Source organism: Balaenoptera acutorostrata, chromosome 16 (assembly GCF_949987535.1).
Source record: "Balaenoptera acutorostrata chromosome 16, mBalAcu1.1, whole genome shotgun sequence".
In the NCBI taxonomy this organism is placed as follows: domain Eukaryota; kingdom Metazoa; phylum Chordata; class Mammalia; order Artiodactyla; family Balaenopteridae; genus Balaenoptera; species Balaenoptera acutorostrata.
This window is the reverse complement of record NC_080079.1, coordinates 56,305,093-56,323,099: the sequence shown is the minus strand read 5'-3', so window position 1 is coordinate 56,323,099 and position 18,007 is coordinate 56,305,093.

The following is an 18,007-nucleotide window of genomic DNA, read 5'->3' as shown; positions in this document are numbered from 1 at the left end:
CTTAGAAAAGCACTACAATCATTAACTGAGATACCTGTTCCTCTTGACTAGCAGTGACCTTCTACTGAGATGTGTGCTTGATTGCATGTGCTCATTACCCAAAGTCATAGATGCTGGCCTCTCCCCGTACCTCCTCAGAGCTATCTGAGAGGCTGTCTCTTGGTCTGTAGTCCCCAGTAAGGCACTGCATAAACTCAACTCGTAGCTCTTACATTGTGCATTTTTCTTTCAGTCAATAGCATTCACGAAAGTGTCCGGCGCATAGTGCTTTATAAGTTTTGGTTATTAATATTACTGAGCCTTCGGCGTATTTGCCAGGCCCCTGTGCTAAGTGCTGTGTCATCAATGCGAGGTGGGAGGCACATCAAGCCAAAGCGTTCTGATGAGACTTCAGGAGAAAAAGGTGGTTTCACTTGGGCTTTAAAAGCTATTGTGAAAACAATAGCTGATATTTATTGAGCACTTACTATGTTCCAGGCATTGTTTTAGAAGTATTAGCTCACTTAATTCTCAAAACAGCTCTATGCTGTAGACTACTGTCCTTCATTTGAAAGACAGGAAATAGCACAGAGAAGTACCCGAAGTCATGTAAATGGGTAGGTATACTGGAAGTCAAGTGGTAGCCGAGTGTTCCAGCACTCTTAAGGACCATGCTATATATAACGTATGGGATATTTCCAGAACTCTTTCAGTTGACATGGAAACAGCCAAAGTTGTTTCCTCGTTTTTTTCATGACTGTATTTGGCTATGTTTTAAAGAATGGTTTCCAGAATGTGTGACACAGTCCATTTCCCAGATAAACCACAGTGCCTGTCAATATCAGGTTTACCAGGGCTCAACAGCTTTGCTTAGTTCTAATCTTTCTTCATCACATCACCCTCTTGGTTCTCCTCCCTCTCTGAATACCTCTATTTTCTCAGCTTTTCTTTTACTGCTTGTCCCCTACATAAAGGTGTTTCCTATTATCTTCTCTGTGTTTACAGTCTTTTTGAACTTTAATTTTCTTTTTTTTTTTTTAATTTATTTATTTATTTATTTATTTTTGGCTGTGTTGGGTCTTTGTTTCTGTGCGAGGGCTTTCTCTAGTTGCGGCGAGTGGGGGCCACTCTTCATCGCGGTGCGCGGGCCTCTCACTATCGTGGCCTCTCTTGTTGCGGAGCACAGGCTCCAGACCCGCAGGCTCAGTAATTGTGGCTCACGGGCCTAGATGCTCCGTGGCATGTGGGATCTTCCCAGAGCAGGGCTCGAACCCGTGTCCCCTGCATTGGCAGGCAGATTCTTAACCACTGCGCCACCAGGGAAGCCCCTGAACTTTAATTTTCACCTTCGGATGACACTAAAACAATCTCTCCAGTCTCAGCCTCTCTCCAGTTGCCTGCTGGTCACCTTTACTAGGTACAGCACCACACCTTAAAGACAAGAAGTTCACTATTATCCACAGAGTCAGTCCTTGCCAAGACTCCCCTATTTACATTAATATCATCTTCATTCTTCCAGGCACCCAGACTCTTCCCTTTGGCTGCCCTCATATCTAGTCATCTGTCAAGAGTTCTGTTAAGTAACATGATATCTCATCCTTCTGGATTAAACTGAAGCCAAGTCCCCCTAAAATCAAGTTACCTTGCTGAATTTATGATTTTTTTATTTTTGAAATTTTTATTGAAATATAGTTGAGTTACAATGTTGTTTCAGGTAAACTAAAATGAAACTTCATTCTTTTGAAAGGCACAATAAATAAAGTTGAAAGACCTGGAAGAAGGAATTCTTCAATATATATAATAGACAAGTAAAAGACATGAATTGGAAATCCTTAAAAAGGAAACTTGAATAGCCAAGGAACATGAAAAGGTGTTCAACCTTAATGGCAATTTGGGATGTGTAAAATAAAGCAAAAATAAGGTACTTTTTTTCCCCCATTAGATTGGCCTACTAGGTATGAAGACACACGATGATGAACTATAATAATTAAAAGCATTTGGTATTCGACATGCGAATCAAATAAACCAATGGAAAATGATACTCCAGAAATAGATCTGATATATACCCAAGCATTTATTTTATGATAAAGATAATGTGCAGGCAGAAAAATATTCTCTTCTTCCCTTCTAGGCTTTTTGGCTGATCTAATAATTAAACTGATTTAAAAAAGATTGTCACCCATATCAGCCCCTGAGGGCTAAAGGATCCTTGCCTTGATTTATCTCTGTGTTTGTTTCAAAAGCACCTGGTATTTGAGAGAGATGTTTTGCAGCTGTGCTTAGAGATATGTAGTGGTCAACCACCCTGAACTGGCTGTGACTTGACCACAGGCACATACCTGCATAGATGAGACCTGGAGGTGTCTGGAAAGTTACCTTTGCTTCATTACCATGCTAAGATCTCTGCCCCAAGCGGGAGATCTGTACTCTGCTAGGCACAATTCATGCATTGTGCAAAGAAGCATGGAAGACTGCACATGCTCCAGCTGCCCCTGGCTGGCCCTGGAAATCTCTGCCCCTTTCCTAGAGCCCTGATGATATGCCTGCCTCCTACCCCTTAAAATTCCCTCCCTCCCTTCAGAGAGAAGGTGTTTTGAGAGCATGAGCTCTCTCTTCTCCATTCCTTGATCAGTGAATAAAATTTCTCCTCTGCTATACAGAAACTGGTTTTGTTTGATTGGCCTTTGTGACTCTGGGCAAAGAAAGAACCCACTGAGGGGTCACTGACCTGTTGGGGATTGGTAACAAGATTAACAGGATAGGGGCTTCCCTGGTGGCGCAGTGGTTGAGAATCTGCCTGCTAATGCAGGAGACACGGGTTTGAACCCTGGTCTGGGAAGATCCCGCATGCCGCGGAGCAACTAGGCCCGTGAGCCACAACTACTGAGCCTGCGCATCTGGAGCCTGTGCTCCGCAACAAGAGAGGCCACGACAGTGAAAGGCCTGCGCACCGCGATGAAGAGTGGCCCCCACTTGCCACAACTAGAGAAAGCCCTTGCACAGAAATGAAGACCCAACACAGCCATAAATAAATAAATTTAAAAAAAAAAGATTAACAGGATAAAAAAGCAAACAGAATTATACAAGTCCCCATACAGATTTGAAAACGCAAAGGGTAGTCAGGTCATTGAAACTCATATAACATCCTGACATGAGGAAAGGGGCAGGGGTTTGGGGATACAGTGGTGAGGAAGGCCATTCACAAGAAGGCAGAGGAGATGTTTGGAAAACCAAGGTTGCCCTGTTACACAAATAAATTTCCTGGTAAAAAGATATCTCTGGTAATAGCTCTCTTTCTGGTACAGGCCACCTTGCCAGTGTAAATTTAGGCAGTTGAGGGAGAGGAAAAGAAGTTTTCCTGAATCTTCGGAAATTTGATTGCCTTTAGCAGAAAATAATCCTTGTGTCAAGGTGGCATATTTTGGGGTGACAAATTCTGCTCCCCTTCAGCAACATTTCAAATTAAGGAGGAACAAATAAACTATTGATTGGTTATCTACTTGGGAAAAAATATTTTAAACTCTACCCCCCCCCAATACAAATACACAAATAATGCAGTATCACAAGGTACAGAGATAATAGTACCCCTAGGCAAGTTCTGATGACATGGCTGTAGGGTAGAATGAGCATGTGTTGATATAGGAAACCCCTCACACTTTCCCAGGATCATGGGGAACAGCGGAGAGCAATATAAACAAATCTATGGAAATATGAATAGAGCATTGTGTATCCAGAGAATTAGGAGCAGTTTGTTGTTGCAAGAAGGAACAATGTGAAATTGAATGAAGGAAGGTGAGGCTGGAAGGGCAGGTAGGGTCTGATCATGAATGGCATTAGGTGTCAAACTGAGGAGTTTTGACTTGATCCCTTAGCCAAGGTGAGTCAGTGATGATTTTTTTTTAAATCAGTGGAGCAAAAATGTCTGGTGTACATTGGAGGTAAAATTTGAAGCAGGGAAAGCAGAGAAGATGAAAGATTGATGGAGCAATACAAAGTGAATAGAGAAAAGGTTGCATCGCTCATTCGAATATTCAATCAACATTTGGTAGGCCCTGGAGATAAACCTGTGAACAAGACAAGTGCAGTCCAGGCTTCAGGTTGGGCACAGTGTAGTTCTGATGACAGGCAAATCAATAGGGATGTACCATGAGCAGCATAATTTAATGTTTTAGTACAACCATTTTGACCTTATGAGATCATGCATTCAAGGGTTGCAAACAGAAATGTCCTCATGATATTAAATTAAATGAATGAAGGAGGTAGAAGTAACCTAGTAGGGTGTGGTGAAACACTGGGGGAGCCAGGGTGTGTTTGTCCTCACCTAAAAAATCTTCAAATTCAAATAATGGTGATGATTGATGATGATGATGGTGGTGGTTATGATGATTAGATTTTTTTGCAGGATTTTGGCCTATAGGACACTGATTTTTTTATGTGCTTGGGAAGTGGTTAGTTTAGAGGTAGCGTAAAGTAAAAAATAAATGTTAACTATTGTTCTTCTTTTGATTGTTCAGTGAACCATCTCTATGGTTCTTCTATATGAGAAGGAGAAGCAAGCAAATGGCTAGAATTCAGTCTGAGAAAATCCAATTCATTCAATGGGCAATTTACATAAAATCATCTCAACAAAACCCAGTGTGCTCAGAGCCAATTTGCTGATCATCAGTTTGCCAAATTCACCAAATTTATGGAATGTGGCTTTAATACTTCAATAGGGCCATTAGATAGCTCTGTCAGACATGTTTATTCTTGGTCACAGATGAACTTTTTTGTTTATACTAATATTCTGTGACTCTTTTAACATGTCATTTCCTGTTTTGTTGACTTTTAGAATTTTTAAGGGATTTTAAAACCAATTTCTCAGATAGTACATTGTATTTGTTACGATTAGATATGGCTCTCACAAATTGAGGTGTGGACTTCCAGGGCTGGTTTAGGGGCTCCCATGGGGCCCTTTGGCCTGTTCTCAGTTGACCCCACTAGGCTTGTGACCTTGTGATTAACCTTCCCAGACAGCCTCACGTCTGTGTGAATAATTTTACTCCTTTTTGTGCAATATTGCTGCACATGGCATACAGTTTGACAGAGATCAACTCTCATCATGAATAACCAATATTTCAGAATAGGGTAAGGGGTGAGAGAGATTGAAATTGTCTGAAAATTTCCCTTTGATCACATACATTGAGAAAGAAAAAAAGTATCATCTAGAGGCAAACACAACATCCTTGTAAAAATAAAAACAGAAAAAAATGACCCAAATTTCGATATAACAAACACAATAGTAAGATCTCAGAAATATTTGTTGAATAAATTAATGAATGCAATATTCTGTTTCAGAACTCCATGTAGAAGGAAAATGATACATTTTTGAAGTAGGCAAACTGGGGACTAACCATATTTTGGGGCATTTAATTTTAACTTTTAACATCTCAGAAACAATGGGGAGGGACTTCCCTGGTGGCACAGTGGTTAAGAATCCGCCTGCCAATGCGGGGGACACGGGTTCGAGCCCTGGTCTGGGAAGATCCTACATGCCGCGGAGCAACTAAGTCCATGCGCCACAACTACTGAGCCTGCGCTCTAGAGCCCGTGAACCACAACTACTGAGGCCGTGTGGCACAACTACTGAAGCCTGCGTGCCCTAGAGCCCGTGCTCCGCAAGAGAAGCCACCACAATGAGAAGCCCACGCACCGCAACAAAGAGTAACCCCCGCTCCCTGCTAGTTACTAGAGAAAGCCCGCGTGCAGCAACAAAGACCCAACGCAGCCAAAAATAAATAAATAAATAAATTAATTTTTTTTTAAAATGGGGAAAATGAGTAAAAAAAATTCATTGGCTCCAAAAAATAGCGGAAATCCCCAAATTCGGAGGGGTCGGGGGTGGAAACCCCAGAGAAGAACACTTAAATACAAAACTAGGGCTTCCCTGGTGGCACAGTGGTTAAGAATCTGCCTGCCAATGCAGAAGACACAGGTTCGAGCCCTGGTCTGGGAAGATCCCACGTGCCACGGAGCAACTAGGCCCGTGAGCCACAACTACTGAGCCTGCGCGTCTGGAGCCTGTGCTCCGCAACGAGAGGCCGCGACAGTGAGAGGCCCGCGCATCGCGATGAAGAGTGGCCCCCGCTCTCCGCAACTAGAGAAAGCCCTCGCACAGAAACGAAGACCCAACACAGCCAAAAATAAATAATAAATAAATAATAAATAAATAAATTAAAAAAAAAAAAAAGAAATACAAAACTAAAGAGTACCACATTCTTTTTTTTAATATATATACTTCTTTTTAAATAATTAATTAATTAATTAATTAATTAATTTGTGTCTGTGTTGGGTTTCATTGCTGCGTATGGGCTTTCTCTAGTTGCGGCGAGCGGGGGCTACTCTTTGTTGCAGTGCGCAGCCTTCTCATCGCGGTGGCTTCTCTTGTTGTGGAGCATGGGCCCTAGGCGCGTGGGCTTCAGTAGTTGTGGCACGCGGGCTTCAATAGTTGTGGCACGTGGGCTTCAGTAGTTGTGGCTCGCGGGATCTAGAGCGTAGGCTCAGTAGTTGTGGCGCATGGGCTTAGTTGTTCTGCGGCATGTGGGATCTTCCTGGACCAGGGCTCGAACCCCTGTCCCCTGCATTGGCAGGTGGATTCTTAACCACTGTGCCACCAGGAAGTCCCCAGAACACCAAATTCTTAAACTCATCTGTTGTTAACGTTGCCTTTTTCACCAGATGATCATTTTAGTCACATTGCCATGTTGATCAGTTTGCTTCTGGTTATTTTCTTCTAACGTCACCTGGAGCTCTTCATAGCACTTGAAGCAGATGTACAGGCCAGGAGGGCAGAGGGTATCTCAGTGCCTGGAAATGGCCTAGCCTGGTTGGAGCTAAGAGTTTGCAGGATGCCACAGAGTCTCAGAGGTGAGGCTGAAATGGAAGTTGTGGCCAGGTCATGAAACTCCTTTTTAGGCATTCTAGAAAGTTCTGACATTTCCTTGCAAGTGATCATTGGGAGGTAAGTACTTTTAAAAGTTCAACCTGAATGTTGGTTTTCTGAGAGCAGAGACTGCATTTGTGCTGTTCACAGCTGTTATGCAGGACCTGGTATATGTTGGGCTCTTACTGTTATGAGGTGTTTTTTAAAAGTATAAAAGTCTCAGTGGATATCCCTTGAAGCCAAGGTTAATTTAGAGAATCTGAAGTAAGAGAGTTTAAGAATAAAAAAACAATGGCCAATAATGTTTGATGACTTAGTGGGGAAGATTAACCATAAGCTTGGGCATTTGAGGCACTGATTTGTTGGCTTTTGCCGGCAACCTCTAAATAATGCAGTGGGAAGGGAGGCAGGAGTGACTGGAATTGAGAAAAAAATGTATAGCAAGGAAATGAAGGTGTCTGGTAAAAATGGTTTTTGGAAGGAGCTTCATGGAGGAGGTCACCGAGTGTGAATTCAAGCTTCTGAGAGAAAAAATAAAACCAAAAAAAAAAGTTGATCTGAACTTTGAATTATTGGGGGAAAAAAAGCCAGAGAAATCAGGTTAGGTCCACCTTATTTTGGTTTGCTCTGCTCTCTTGGTCTCCAAACTTCTTCAATACTTCCAGCCCCCAAAATATTCTCTTCAACTACCTCAAAGCACCTGGTACCGCCCAAATGGGCTGGTTGGGCTATCAATGCCTCTGACTCCAAACACACGGCATAGGACCCAACTATAGTCATAACTCACTAATGTGACATCCCAGGATTTCATCTGCCCATCAAGTCTGTTCCTCGTGCTTTTTCCTTATTTTGGTTGGTGAGTCATGATCTATTTTGGAATCAAATCAGAAACACGGGCTCTCCCTCCACCTGCATCTCAGCTATTAACTTGCTTAATTTAAAAAACCTTACTTTAAAAAAAAAACAAACCTTACTTTTATCTGCTTTATGGTCCTCTAGGAATTTTCCTCTTCTGAGAATCGATGGGTATAAATGCTATATATCTATATAGGGCTGCTATAAGATTTAAGTAAGGTTATGTGTGAAAGACTTATTCTTTGGGCTTGCCACATAAATTTGTAGTGATTTATTTAAATAGAAAGGGGGACATGTGAATACTTCTGAAGTCAGATGAATTAATCTGAAACAGCTGTCAAGCATATGTTGTTTTTCCATACCTAGGGAATAAAATAACCTCACACATTTGGGAAGAAAACCCCAAAGGCCTGAAGTTTCCTCATCTGTAAAATGGAGGTTTTGGTTATCTCAAAGCGTTGTTTTAAGAATAAGATGAATTAGCAAATAATGTAGTGTCCATAATCCTTATTCATTATTAGTTTCTGGCCTCTCCGATCTGAGTATCCCTTAGTCAATGATATAATGATATAAAGCGATATGGATCATCTGTGAGCCTGACAAAGCTTCTGTTCTCACATGGCCTGTAGCCTATAACATAATAGGATGATAGTGACAAGTATGAGGTCAGAGGTCACACTGCCTTGGTCAGAGGCTCCCTTTGGTCTAAACCTCTCTGCCCCCAGTGTTCTCAAGTCTAACTGGGGATAAAATAATACATAGTTTAAAAGGGTATTATGGGGATTAAATAAGAAAATTAGATTCAGTTGGTCATCAATGAACAGAAGCTGGGTTTTGAAAAGGTGGATTAGGTGGGGTTTTGAAAAGGTGGTTCCAGTGAAGTGATTGAGAGGCGTGTCTGGGGCGGAGCCATGTCTGGGGCTGCATCTAAGGTTTATCTACGGTGCGCACCTCAGGGGTGTATTGGTGCTGCTCCAGAGCTCATCACTTTTTCACTCCAAAAGACCCTGGACTAGAGATTCAATATGGGTTCCAATGGTGAGTTTCTTTGGTGGGAGGCAGCCTACCTGGTGTACTAGTGTTTTGCAGGGTCTGAGCTTTCATCTTTAAAAAACATAGATTTATAGGCTGGGGACAGCTCATGTCACTGATGTAATTGTGGTTTCTGTACGTGGAATTTGGCAGTAGGACTTTCTGAGAGGCTCGGGGATTTAAAGATGAACTTTTTGTTACATTAAAAGGGATTTCTTGTCAACTATAGCTCAAAACTGGAAAAAAAGAAAAGGTAGAACCAACCTAAATATTCAACAACATGGCGCTGGTTTAAAAAAGATTTCTATATTTTAGAGATATATGTATGGAAGTTTGTTTTTTTTTTAAGATTTATTTATTTATTTATGTCTGTGTTGGGTCTTCGTTTCTGTGCGAGGGCTTTCTCTAGCTGCAGCAAGCGGGGGCCACTCCTCATCGCGGTGCGCGGGCCTCTCACTGTCGCGGCCTCTCCTGCTGCGGAGCACAGGCTCCAGACGCGCAGGCTCAGCAATTGTGGCTCACGGGCCCAGTTGCTCCGCGGCATGCGGGATCCTCCCAGACCAGGGCTCGAACCCGTGTCCCCTGCATTGGCAGGCAGATTCTCAACCACTGCGCCACCAGGGAAGCCCTATATGGAAGTATTTTTGAGTGAAATGATATGTCTGGGATTCATTTCAGAATAATGGGGGCGGGCGGTTGTTGAGGAGATGAGTGGAATGGGTGGGTGGATGAAGTGAAATTGGCCAGGTGTTGCTAGATATCAGAGTTGAGTGATGTGGTCATCAGGTTAATTATTTTCATCAGCTCAGCAAAGTAGAAAAAGATCCAGGCCTCCCTAACTTGGTCTGAAATAATCCCAAAGCAGTCGACAAAGACTAAAGATTGCTGAATGGGAAAAATTACCCTGGAATTTCCAAATTAAAACTTCTTCGTGAAGAGCTCCTCTTCACTTTGTGCAAGCAGAGATCTGTATTTGGAGTCTCTCAGTCTGCAGTGAGGGGACTGCCCAGTGAGAACAGCTCACAACCTATGATAATACTCAGGCACTTCAGCTTGCTGGAGTGTGAAGATTAGATTAGTTACTGTATGGGGACAGAAATCCAGACAGTGGTCAAGGAATGTCTCAAACACAAATAATGGTAATTTCCTTCCCATTCCCCATAAATGTTTCCTCAATGAAGACTAGGAAATGAGACTAGTATGGAGTGATCTCTGCACAAACTGGAGGTTAACCCTCCGGTTTGTGCAGAGATGTGACAGGGAATGTTGTTAATCTCATCTGGGTTGAGCCCAATCCCACAATCAACAGGAAGGGTCAGAAGACAATTAGGGAAAGAAGCCCCAGTTTTGTAAAATCCATCTCTTTGGGACAAACCTTTTCTGTCTTTTTGTGACGGTAATAAGCATGTCATTTCACCCCTTGGAGACGGTGCCGTAAATTATTTGCTCTGAGTGTCGTAATTCCTATGTAGGGTGGTAGTTATCATTTACCTCTTTTACCTTGGGATGTAACAGAAGTTGGAAGACAGTAAGTGCCTTGCCCAAGGGCATGAGCGGAAAGAGACAGAGGCTGGATCAAATCTAACCTTCAGACCAGACGGGCAGTGTTCTGCTCTGCACCTCAGCTGAGGAAGGAGGCCAATTCCCCCTCAGCTCAATATAATATCTTTTTTTTTTTTTAACATCTTTATTGGCGCATAATTACTTTACAATGGTGTGTTAGTTTCTGCTTTATAACAAAGTGAATCAGTTATACATATACATATGTTCCCATATCTCTTCCCTCTTGCGTCTCCCTCCCTCTCATCCTCCCTATCCCACCCCTCTAGGTGATCACAAAGCACCGAGCTGATCTCCCTGTGCTATGCGGCTGCTTCCCACTAGCTATCTATTTTACTCAATATAATATCTTTAGTTCACATATTCTTTCCTTAAGTTTCTTGAAAATCCTGTGCTAACGTTGCCTTAATTTGTATGTTTTTTATAAATCCAATATTCTATATAAATTCCCTTTTAAATTTTTTTTTTTTCCTGGAAGCACTGAGGAATTTTTATCTTTACAGTCTAATAGTTTTTTTAGGATATGTCTTGGTGTTAGTCATCCTGAGTTAATTTTCTTTAGTACACTTGATTCATTCAATAGATTCAGGTCTTCTATTTCTGGAATATTTTCTTGGATTACTTTATTATGGTAAAACACATTAACAAAATTTACCATCAAAACCGTTAAGTGTTCAGTTCAGTGGCATTAAGTATGTTCACATTGTTGTGTTACCATCATCACCATCCATCTACAGAACTCTTCTTGAAAAACTGAAACTTTGTACTCATTAAACAATAACACCTCATTGTCCTCTTCCCTCAGCTCCTGGCAACCAACATTCTGCTTTAGGTTTCTATGAATTTGATCACTCTAGATAGCCCATATAAGTTGAATCATACAGTATTTTCTTTTTGTGACCGGCTGATTTCACTTAGCATAATGTCCTCAGGGTTCGTCTGTGTTATAGCATGTGTCAGATTTTTTTCTTTTTCAGGCTGAATAATATTTCATTTTATGTATATACCACATTTTGTTTATCCATTCATCCGTTTATGGACACTGGGGTTGCTTCCATCCATTGGCTATTGTGAATAATGCTGCTGTGAACATGGGTGTACAAATTTCTGTTCAAGTATCTGCTTTCACTTCTTTTGTGTATATGCCCCAAAGTGGAATTGCAAGATCATATCGTAATTTTATTTTTAATTTTTGAGAAACTGCCATACTGTTTTTCATAGTGGTTACACCTTTTTAGAGTCCCAACAACGGTGCACACGGGTTCCAATTTATCCATATCCTTGCCAACACCACAGTTATTTTCAATTTTTTTTTGATAGTAGCCATCCTGAAGGGTGCAAGGTGGTATCTCATGATGGTTTTGATTTGCATTTTCCTAATAATTAGTAATATTAAACATCTTTTCATGTACTTAATAACCATTTGTATATCTTTTTTTGAGAAATATTTATTCAAGTCATTTGCCCATTTAAAAAATCAGGTTATTTGTTTTAATGTTGTTGAGTTGCAGGAACTTCCTGTACTCTGAATATTAACTCCTTATCAGATATGGAGATATTTTCTCCCATTCCTTAGGTTGCCTTTTCAATCTGTGGATTGTGTCTTTTGATGCACAGTTTTAAATTTTGATGTAGTCCAACTTATTTTTTATCTTGTTGCCTGTGCTTTTGGTGTCTAAGAAATCATTGCCAAATCCGATAACATGAAGATTTTGCCGTTTTTCTTCTAGAAATTTTATAGTTCTTACATTTACCTCTTTGAACCATTTTTGAGTTGATTTTGTATATGATGTTAGTGTCTGACTTCATTCGTTTGCATGTGGATATCCAGTTTTCCCAGCACCATTTACTGAAAAGACTAATCTTTCTCCATTCAATGGTCTTGGCACCCTTGTCAAAAATTATTTGAACATACATGTGAGGGTTTATTTCTGGGCTGTCTGTTCTGTTACATTGTTCTATATGTCTGTGTTTATGCCAGCACCACACTGTTCTGATCACTGTAGCTTTGTAATAAGTTTTGAAATCAGAAAGTGTGCGATCTCTAAGTTCTTATTTTTCAAGGTTGTTTTGGCTATTCAGGGTCCCTTGAGATTCCAAATGAATTTTTCTATATCTGTAAAAATATCCCTTTGGGATTTTAGTAGGGATTGCATTGACTCTGTAGATCACTTTGGGTAATATGGACATCCTACCAATATTAGTCTTCCAATCCACAAACACATATATCTTTCTATTTATTTGTGTCTTAATTTCCTTCAGCAATGTTTTGTAATTTTCAGTGTATACCTCCTTGGTTAGATTTATTCATAATTTATTCTTTTGATGCTGTTGTAAATGAGATTTTTAAAAAAATTTTCTTTTTGGGTTGTTCATTGTTAGTGTATAAAAATGCAAGTTATTTTTTAAACATTTTATTATTTATTTATTTATTTACTTTTGGCTGTGTTGGGTCTTCGTTTCTGTGCGAGGGCTTTCTCTAGTTGTGGCAAGCGGGGGCCACTCTTCATTGCGGTGTGCAGACCTCTCACTATCGCGGCCTCTCTTGTTGCGGAGCACAGGCTCCAGATGCGCAGGCTCAGTAGTTGTGGCTCACGGGCCTAGTTGCTCCATGGCATGTGGGATCTTCCCAGACCAGAGCTCGAACCCGTGTCCCCTGCATTAGCAGGCAGATTCTCAACCACTGCGCCACCAGGGAAGCCCGCAAGTTATTTTTGTGCATTGATTTTTGTATCCTGCAATTTTGCTGAATTTGTTAATTAGTTTTAACACTCTCTCTCTCTCTGTGTGTGTGTGTGTGTGTGTGTGTGATCTTTAGGTTTTTCTACATATGAGATCATGTCATCTGTGAACAGAGATAATTTTACTTCTTCTTTTCTGATGTGGATGCGTTTTTAATTTATTTTTCTATCCTAATTGCTCTGGCTAGAACTTGCAGTACTATGTAGAATAGAAGTGAAAGCAGGCATCCTTGCCTTGTTCCTGATCTTAGAGGAAAAGCTTTCAGTCTTTCACCCTTGAGTATTATGTTTGTTGTAGGTTTTTCACATTTTGCTTTCGTGTGAAGGTAGTTTCCTTCTCTTCATAGTTTGTTGAGTGTTTTTATGATGAATGGGTGTTGAAATTTGTCAAATGCTTTTTCTGCATCAGTTTAGATGATAATGTGTTTTTTTCTTTCTGTTAATGTAGTATATTACATTGATTTGAGGGGGGTGTATATTAAACTGTCCTTATAAATCCTACTTGGTCATGGTGTAAAACTGTTTAATGTGCTGTTGAATTTGGTTCATTAGTATTTTAAGGATTTTGCATCAATATTCGTTAGGGATATTGTTCTGTAGTTTTCTTCCAGTGGTTTTTTTGGGGGGGAAGCAGTCTGGTTTTGGTTTCAAGGTAATGCTGGCCTCTAAAATCAGTTTGGAAGTGTTCTCTCCTCTTCGGTCTTTTTGGGAAGAGCTTGAAATAGATTGGCATTATTATTTTTTTTTTTAATATTTTATTTATTTATTTATTTATGGCTGTGTTGGGCCTTCGCTTCTGTGTGAGGGCTTTCTCCAGTTGCGGCAAGTGGAGACCACTCTTCATCGCGGTGCGCGGGCCTCTCACTTTCGCGGCCTCTCTTGTTGCGGAGCACAGGCTCCAGACGCGCAGGCTCAGTAATTGTGGCTCACGGGCCCAGTTGCTCCGCGGCATGTGGGATCTTCCCAGACCAGGGCTCGAACCCGTGTCCCCTGCATTGGCAGGCAGATTCTCAACCACTGCGCCACCAGGGAAGCCCTGGCATTAATTTTTTAAATGTTTGGTAGAATTCGCCAGTGAAGCCATCTGGAGATGGCTTTTCCTTTGTTGGGAGATTTTTGATTTTTGATTACTTATTCAATCTCGTTACTTGTGATTGGTCTGTTCAGATTTTCTTCATGATTCAGTCTTGGTAGGTTATATGTTTCCAGAAATTTATCCATTCTTCTAGGTTATCCAATTAGTTGGTGTACAATTATTCATAGCATTCACTTGTAATCACTTTCATTTCTATGACATTAGTTGTAATGCTCTCATTTCTGATTTTTATTTGAATCTTTTTTTTTATCTAGTCAAGGACCTGTCAATTTTATTCCTTCAAAAAACAACTGCAGTTAACCCTTGAACAACATGAGTTTGAACTGTGTGGGTCTTATTATCTGCGGATTTTTTTCAGTAAATATACAGTTGGCCCTCCATATTCATGGGTTTTGCATCATGCTGTACTACATCATTTTGTATAAAGTACTTGAGCTTCCTCGAATTTTGACATTTGTGTGGGTTCCTGGAACCAATCCCCTGTGGCTACTGAGGGATGATTGTATTAGTTTTGTTGATCTTTTCAGTTTTTAAAAAATTCTCTATTTTGTTTATCTCTCTCTGCTTTGTTATATCCTTTCATCTTCTAAGTCTGGGTTTAGTTCTTTTTCTAGTCTCTTGAGGTATAAAGTTAGATTGTTGATTTAAGGTTTTAAAATATTTACAGCTATAAACATTCACAGCTATAAAACTTCCTTTAGCACTGTTTTCACTGCATCCCATAATTTTTGGTGTTATGTTTTTCATTTTCGTTTGTCTCAAGGTATTTTCTGATTTCCCTTGCAACTTCTTTGGCCCATTGGTTGTTTAAGAGTGTGTTGATTGATTTCCACAGATTTATGGATCTTCCAGTTTTCCTTCTGCTATTGATTTTTTTAATAGAAGGGAATTTATTATTTATTATTTTAAAAAGTTTATGACTTTTTTGAATTTTTAATTTTTTATAAAATGTTTAAAGGTTATACTCCATTTAGAGTTATTACAAAATATTGGCTATATTCCCTGTTTGTACTACACATCCTTCTAGCTTATCTTACACCCAGTAGTTCTTTTAAAAATTTTTATCGGGGTATAATTGATAAAAAATGTTGTGTTAGTTTCAGGTGTACAGTAAAGTGTATCTGTTATATGAATACATATATCCACTGTTTTTTATTATTATTTTTTTTACTTTTTAAAATATCTTTATTGAAGTATAATTGCTTTACAATGTTGTGTTAGTTTCTGCTGTACAACAGAGTGTATCAGCTATATTTATACATATATCCCCATATCCCCTCCCTCTTGAGCCTCCCTCCCACCCTCCCTATCCTACCCCTCTAGGTCATCACAAAGCATCAAGCTGATTTCCCTGTGCTATGCAGCAGTTTCCCACTAGCCATCCATTTCATATTTGGTAGTGTTTATATGTCAGTGCTACTCTCTCACTTCGTCCCAGCTTCCCCTTCCCCCTCTGTGTCCTCAAGTCCTTTCTCTACGTCTGCGTCTTTATTCCTGCCCTGCCACTAGGTTCATCAGTACCATTTTTTTAGATTCCATATATGTGCATTAGCATATGGTATTTGTTTTTCTCTTTCTGACTTACTTCACTCTGTATGACAGACTCTAGGTCTATCCACCTCATTACAAATAACTCAATTTCGTTCCTTTTTATGGCTGAGTAATATTATTCCATTGTATGTATTTGCCACATCTTCTTTATCCATTCATCTTTTTAGATTCTTTGATTTCTTGTTTCATTCCATTGTGATTGGAAAATATACTTTGTATAATTTCAGGGTTCTTGTATTTGTTAAACCTTGTTTTGTGGCCTAACATGTGATGTGTTCATGTGTACTTGAGAAGAATGTATACTCTATTAGGTGGCATGTTTTGTATATGACTGTTATGTTCAATTAGTCTGTAGTGTTGTTCAAGTCCAGTATTTCCTTATTGATCTTCTGGTTTTTTTTAATCCATTATTGAAAGTGGGGCATTGAAGTCTTCTACTATTATGTTGTTGCCTATGTCTCCCTTCAATTCTGTCAATATTTGCTTTATATATTTGGGAGCTCTGAAGTTTGGGGCATAAATATTTTATTTTATTTTATTTTTTATTTTTTTTAAACATCTTTATTGAAGTATAATTGCCTTACAATGGTGTGTTAGCTTCTGCTTTATAACAAAGTGAATCAGTTATACATATACAATATGTTCCCATATCTCTTCCCTCTTGCATCTCCCTCCCTCCCACCCTCCGCATCCCACCCCTCTAGGTGGTCACAAAGCACCGAGCTGATCTCCCTGTGCTATGCAGCTGCTTCCCACTAGCTATCTATTTTACATTTGGTAGTGTATATATGTCCATGACACTCTCTTACCCTGTCACATCTCACCCCACCCCCTCCCCATATCCTCAAGTCCATTCTCTAGTAGGTCTGTGTCTTTATTCCCGTCTTGCCACTAGGTTCTTCATGGCCTTTTTTTTTTTTCCTTAGATTCCGTATATATGTGTTAGCATACTGTATTTGTTTTTCTCTTTCTGACTTACTTCACTCTGTATGACAGACTCTAACTCCATCCACCTCATTACAAATACCTCCATTTCATTTCTTTTTATGGCTGAGTAATATTCCATTGTATATATGTGCCACATCTTCTTTATCCATTCATCTGTCGATGGACACTTAGGTTGCTTCCATGTCCTGGCTATTGTAAATAGAGCTGCAATGAACATTTTGGTACATGACTCTTTTTGAACTATGGTTTTCTCAGGGTATATGCCCAGTAGTGGGATTGCTGGGTCGTATGGTAGTTCTATTTTTAGTTTTTTAAGGAACCTCCATACTGTTCTCCATAGTGGCTGTATCAATTTACATTCCCACCAACAGTGCAAGAGTGTTCCCTTTCCTCCACACCCTCTCCAGCATTTATTGTTTGTAGAATTTTTGATGATGGCCATTCTGACTGGTGTGAGATGATATCTCATTGTAGTTTTGATTTGCATTTCTCTAATGATTAATGATGATGAGCATTCTTTCATGTGTCTGTTGGCAATTTGTATATCTTCTTTGGAGAAATGTCTATTTAGGTCTTCTGCCCATTTTTGGATTGGGTTGTTCATTTTTTTGTTATTGAGCTGCATGAGCTGCTTGTAAATCTTGGAGATTAATCCTTTGTCAGTTGCTTCATTTGTAAATATTTTCTCCCATTCTGAGGGTTGTCTTTTGGTCTTGTTTATGGTTTCCTTTGCTGTGCAAAAGCTTTTAAGTTTCATTAGGTCCCATTTGTTTATTTGTGTTCTTATTTCCATTTCTCTGGGAGCTGGGTCAAAAAGAATCTTGCTGTGATGTATGTCATAGAGTGTTCTGCCTATGTTTTCCTCTAAGAGTTTTATAGTGTCTGGCCTTACACTTAGGTCTTTAATCCATTTTGAGTTTATTTTTGTGCATGGTGTCAGGGAGTGTTCTAATTTCATACTTTTACATGTATCTGTCCAATTTTCCCAGCACCACTTATTGAAGAGGCTGTCTTTTCTCCACTGTATATGCTTGCCTCCTTTATCAAAGACAAGGTGACCATATGTGTGTGGGTTTATCTCTGGGCTTTCTATCCTGTTCCATTGATCTATATTTCTGTTTTTGTGCCAGTACCAAACTGTCTTGATTACTGTAGCTTTGTAATATAGTCTGAAGTCAGGGAGCCTGATTCCCCCAGCTCCATTTTTCGTTCTCAAGATTGCTTTGGCTATTCGGGGTCTTTTGTGTTTCCATACAAATTGTGAAATTTTTTGTTCTAGTTCTGTGAAAAATGCCAGTGGTAGTTTGATAGGGATTGCATTGA